This window comes from Lutra lutra, chromosome 8 (genome assembly GCF_902655055.1).
Source record: "Lutra lutra chromosome 8, mLutLut1.2, whole genome shotgun sequence".
Classification (NCBI taxonomy): domain Eukaryota; kingdom Metazoa; phylum Chordata; class Mammalia; order Carnivora; family Mustelidae; genus Lutra; species Lutra lutra.
Window position 1 is genome coordinate 98678896 of NC_062285.1, and position 5058 is coordinate 98683953.

A 5058-nucleotide genomic window follows, 5' to 3' on the forward strand; every position below is an offset into this window, starting at 1 on the left:
CATCTTTGGGTTTGATAAAATCACCATATCATTAACAGGTTAGGGAAATACTGCTTGACAAGCCTTTATTTGAAAACCTAGGGCTAATTGTGTTTTGAAATCAAAATTTTCAGATTTTATTTTATTTTTTTAAAATATTTTATTTATTTATTGGACAGTGAGAGATCACGAGTAGGCAGAGAGGCAGGCAGAGAGAGAGAGGAGGAAGCAGGCTCCCCCCCGATGTGGGGCTCGATCCCAGGACCCTGGGATCATGACCTGAGCCGAAGGCAGAGGCTTTAACCCTCTGAGCCACCCAGGCGCCCCAAAATTTTCAGGTTTTAGAACACTAATAGAGTACATATATTTTCCTCAAATTCTCAAAAGAGTCTAAGATAGCAGCCATTCTCAAATACACTAATATTTCTATGGTGAATGTATGAAGAGCACCACTAAGTGTGATAACTGAAGACTATAAAGAGCCTCAGGTCAGGTCAGTTTTGTCACCAAATTTAGGAAGAAACTTTCTGTTTGCAGAGCTTTTTTTGGATATGAGAATTATAGATAAGGAATTGTGGCTCTTTTTGCTTTTAATCTTAGCTGTATTTTATTGTAACATTCTTTGTAAGTGGATATTTAACTAGTTCATTCTATTCTTCCTCTTTACTGAGTGAACAGTTTATTTTAAAAACACTTTCATAGGGGCGCCTGGGTGGCTCAGTGGGTTAAGCCTCTGCCTTGGGCTCAGGTCACGATCTCAGGGTCCTAGGATCAAGCCCCACATTGGGCTCTCTGCTCAGCAGGGAGCCTGCTTTCCCTTCTCTCTCTGCCTGCCTCTCTGCCTACTTGTGATCTCTCTGTCAAATAAATAAATAAAATCTGTAAAAAAAAAAAAACCACTTTCATAGAATTCCATATAAAAGTATAATAAAAAAATATGTACTGCCTACCTCGGAAGCTTAAAGGTGTACATACCATTTCTTAAAACACTATTATGCAGTAGAGGAGAGGAAGGTGTATGTGGCCCAAGGCTTTTGAAGCTTTTGAAGGAGACCCGAAAATTTAAAGGAGTGGCATTTGAGGACTCATCAGTGGATGTACCAGGAGAACAATGAATTGATACAATCGGTCATTCCATTCTTCGCTTTTCTCATTACTTGGGTTATGTATGCCTCAGCCAAGCTGAATATATCTTTCTTGTTTCTTTTTTTTTTTTTTTAAGATTTTATTTATTTATTTGACAGACAGAGATCACAAGTAGGCAGAGAGGCAGGCAGAGAGAGAGGAAGGGAAGCAGGCTCCCCGCCGAGCAGAGAACCCGATGCGGGGCTCGATCCCAGGACCCTGAGATCATGACCTGAGCCGAAGGCAGCGGCTTTAATCCACTGAGCCACCCAGGCGCCCCAATCTTTCTTGTTTCTAACTCCTACCTATGTAGGGTGCTGGCTTCAGAAATGCCAACCCCATCCCAATTAGATAAAGACCTAGTATAGAGAAAAATCATGCAAAAATCATAAACTTTGCCTCATTCCTGTAGCATTAACAGATGCTCCCTGTTATGCAGTGGGTATACTGGAGCCCAATCATCTGATGTCCCTGGTGTTTCATCTGCTGTTCTGATGTCATCACAATGAGAAAAAAAGTGTTGTAGCCATCAAGTTTCAGGTGAATTATATATGCTTTAAAGATGAAAACAAAATTATGCAACTAAATTATTTAATCTCCTAATGGAGTATCTGTTGCTGTAATTCCAAATGGTCCTGAATATTTTAAAAATATGTAGATGTCCAATATATGTTTGTTAAATTAAGTTGTTTGACTGTAAACAGTGTTTTCTTTAAGAATCACTCAAAGTGGGGCGCCTGGGTGGCTCAGTGGGTTAAGCCGCTGCCTTCGGCTCGGGTCATGATCCCAGGTCCTGGGTTCGAGCCCCGAATCGGGCTTTCTGCTCGGCAGGGAGCCTGCTTCCTCCTCTCTCTCTGCCTGCCTCTCTGCCTACTTGTGATTTCTCTCTGTCAAATAAATAAATAAAATCTTAAAAAAAAAAAAGAATCACTCAAAGTTAATAATCAGGAACATTTTTCTGGAGGAAAATAAAAAAATAAAAAAAAATAAAAAAAGTTTGGCTACCTGAATTTCTGAGGACTGATGATTCCAACATTTCTCAATCATGTGATACACTATTAATGGTTCCAGAACTAATAAGTCAGGAAATGATAGTAAGGGCAAGGCTCCTAAAATTGTTTTCTCTGCCAAACTAGACATGTTAACTGTCATTCATCACCCCCTTCAAAATTTTATACATGTGGTAACCCTTTTATGTTTGGATTTTTTTTCTGGTTTTTTTTTTTTTTTTTTTGCATTTTTTATTTTTTTAAGGCATCTCTACTCCCATTGTTGGGCTTGCACTCACAACCCCAAGATCAAGAGTCACATGCTCCATTGACTGAGCCAATTTATTTGGCTTTATTTCTTTTCTTTTTCTTTTCTTTTTAATTGCTATTTAATTACTTATGTAACACACTGAATCTATTCTTTTAATTTTTTAAAGATTTTTTAAATTTTTATTTGAGAGAGAGAATGCGTCAGTGCGCAAGTAGGGGAGGGCGGAGGGAATGGGAGAGGGAGAAGCAGACTGACACAGCTCCATCCCGGGACTCAGAGGTGGAGGCCAAGAAAAACAAGGCTGTACCCACCTTGAGTCTAGCCCAATTTCCAGAGACAAATAACTCAGTTCCTTAAGCCCTAATGTCACCCTCCCCTCCATAAACAAAACTGAAGGAGGCTGAGGTAGAAGGAAAAGTAAATAAAGTTAAATTTCTTCTAAACCCAAATCTCACTAACAAGGACGCTTGATAGCAAGAATGTAACATTCCACCAGGAAAGTCCCAATTGTCTTCATGCTAGTGCCTCAAAGGGGAAAATGGCCTTGGCTTGATAGTAGCCAGGCCTTCAATATCCTGACAGTCTTCTTTACCCTGATAGCCCTTCTGAACACCCGCTTTGTCCTCACCCACCGCCGGGTCCATCCCTACTCTGCTTTTAAAAACTCTGACTGTAATCTGGCTCGGGGTCCAAGTCCTTACTCCGCTGTGTCGGGTATACTTGGGCCCAGGCTTAAGCTTTGTCAAATAAACCCTCATGCGATTGCATCGGTGCTTGGCTCCTTGATGGTCTCTTAGATGCGAAAACTTGGGTACAACAAGAGATCATGACCTGAACCAAAATCAGGCACTTAACCAAGTGAGCCATGGAGGTACCCTACACTGAATCTATTTTTTAAATATTAGAATATTAGAGATAAAGCGAAAATATCCTTTTGCCTCCACAACTCCCTCAATAAACCAAACCTTCTATCTTCACCAGAATAACTACTGTTAGAAATTTGAGATATTTTCTACACAATAATTGTTCGGGTGTATTTTTAAATCTTTTTAATTTTTAAGATTTTATTTATTTGACAGAGCACACAAGCAGCGGGAGGGGCAAGCAGAGGGAGAGGGAGAAGGAAGCTCCCCACTGAGCAAGGAGCCAGATGTGGGGGCTTCATCCCAGTAACCTGGGATCAAGACCTGAGCTGAAGGCAGATGCTGAACTGACTGAGCCACCTAGGCATCCCTGTTTTGGGTGTGTTTTAATACTTTTTTTTAATCAGTGAAATTTTGTTATAATTAATACCATCATTCTGCCGCTTTTAAGTTGGATGCCTACCTTCAAGAAAAATCTATTAAGGAAAAAAGGTTAGAAAGGTATATACCAAAATATTAATGTGTTCTTTCTAAAATTTCTACAGTCAAATGTGTTTCTTCTACCAATCAAAATATTCAAACAAAATAATCTCCGGAAATTACTCCTCTTCCCCATCTACCCCTCCCCATCATTGTTTTAAATGGTATTCCTTGGGGCACCTGGGTGGCTCAGTGGGTTAAGCCTCTGCCTTCGGCTCAGGTCATGATCTCAGGGTCCTGGAATCGAGTCCTGCATCGGGCTCTCCGCTCAGCGGAGAACCTGCTTCCTCCTCTATCTCTCTCTCTGCCTGCCTCTCTGCCTGCTTGTGATCTCTCTCTCTCTGAAATAAATAAATAAAATCTTTTTAAAAAAATAAATAAATGGTATTCCTTTTCTTTATAAACTATCTTATTAGCAATCAATTAAAAGAATAAAATGGGGGTGCCTGGGTGGCTCAGTCAGTTAAGTATCTGCCTTCAGCTCAGATCATGATCCCAGGGTTCTCGGACTGAGTCCTCATCAGGCTTGCTGTTTGGTGGGGAGCCTGCTTCTCCCTCTCCGTATGTCCCTCCCCCTGCTTATGTACTCTCTCTTAAGTAAATGAATAAAATCTTAAAAAAAAAAAAAAAAAGAAAGAAACACAACTTTGTTTGTTTGAGATTCCCTATCTTGAAGCCTGAAGCACCAGTCTAATCCAAGTTGTAAAGCTTTAACTTTAGGGGCTCCTGGCTGGCTCAGTCGGTTAAGCGTCTGCTTTCAGTCCAGGTCATGATCCCAGGGTCCTGGGATTAAGCCCCACATCTGGCTCTCTGCTTACCGGGGAGCCTGCTTCTCCTTCTCCCTCTGCCTGCTGCTCTTTCTGCCTTTGCACGCTCTTGAAAGGGTCCATAGACAAAAGGACGAGACTGATACAAAGCGAAGGTAAAGCAAAGCTTTATTTTGCGCCAAGCATGGAGAATCAAACTGACTGGCCAGGGCCGTCTCTTGCAGAGGTGACCCCCCCCCCCCCCAGCCTCACAGACTAACTTTTATAGAGTAAAGGCCATGTGATTGAGCCTGGCTACACACAGGTGGCCAATTGAATTACATTCTACCCCATAGTAGTTATTTAAACTAGCCTATCACCCTGGTCAGAATTGGCGCCCAAAAGGCAGGGCCCACATTCTTGGGTGGTTAGGGAGGTGCTTTCCTGATTGGATGTCTCCACCTGGCTGAACATGTCCTTGGCGGGTAGGGAGGTAATACATGCACTTTCCCTTGATTGGACATTTCCATCTGGCCGGACACGTCCTTGAATCTGGACTCCATTATCGGGGGCTATTTGGCCGTATTTCACCAATTCTGTTTCTA

General features: G+C 41.7%; 1 long non-coding RNA gene across 1 annotated transcript; it reads left to right on the plus strand.

Moving 5' to 3' along the window:
• The first annotated feature begins 1391 nt into the window (after positions 1-1391).
• On the plus strand, positions 1392-2114 carry LOC125106460 (uncharacterized). The gene is made up of 2 exons (XR_007129325.1): positions 1392-1832; positions 2042-2114. It is a non-coding gene; the product is annotated as an uncharacterized LOC125106460 (long non-coding RNA).
• Positions 2115-5058: the final 2944 nt, after the last annotated feature.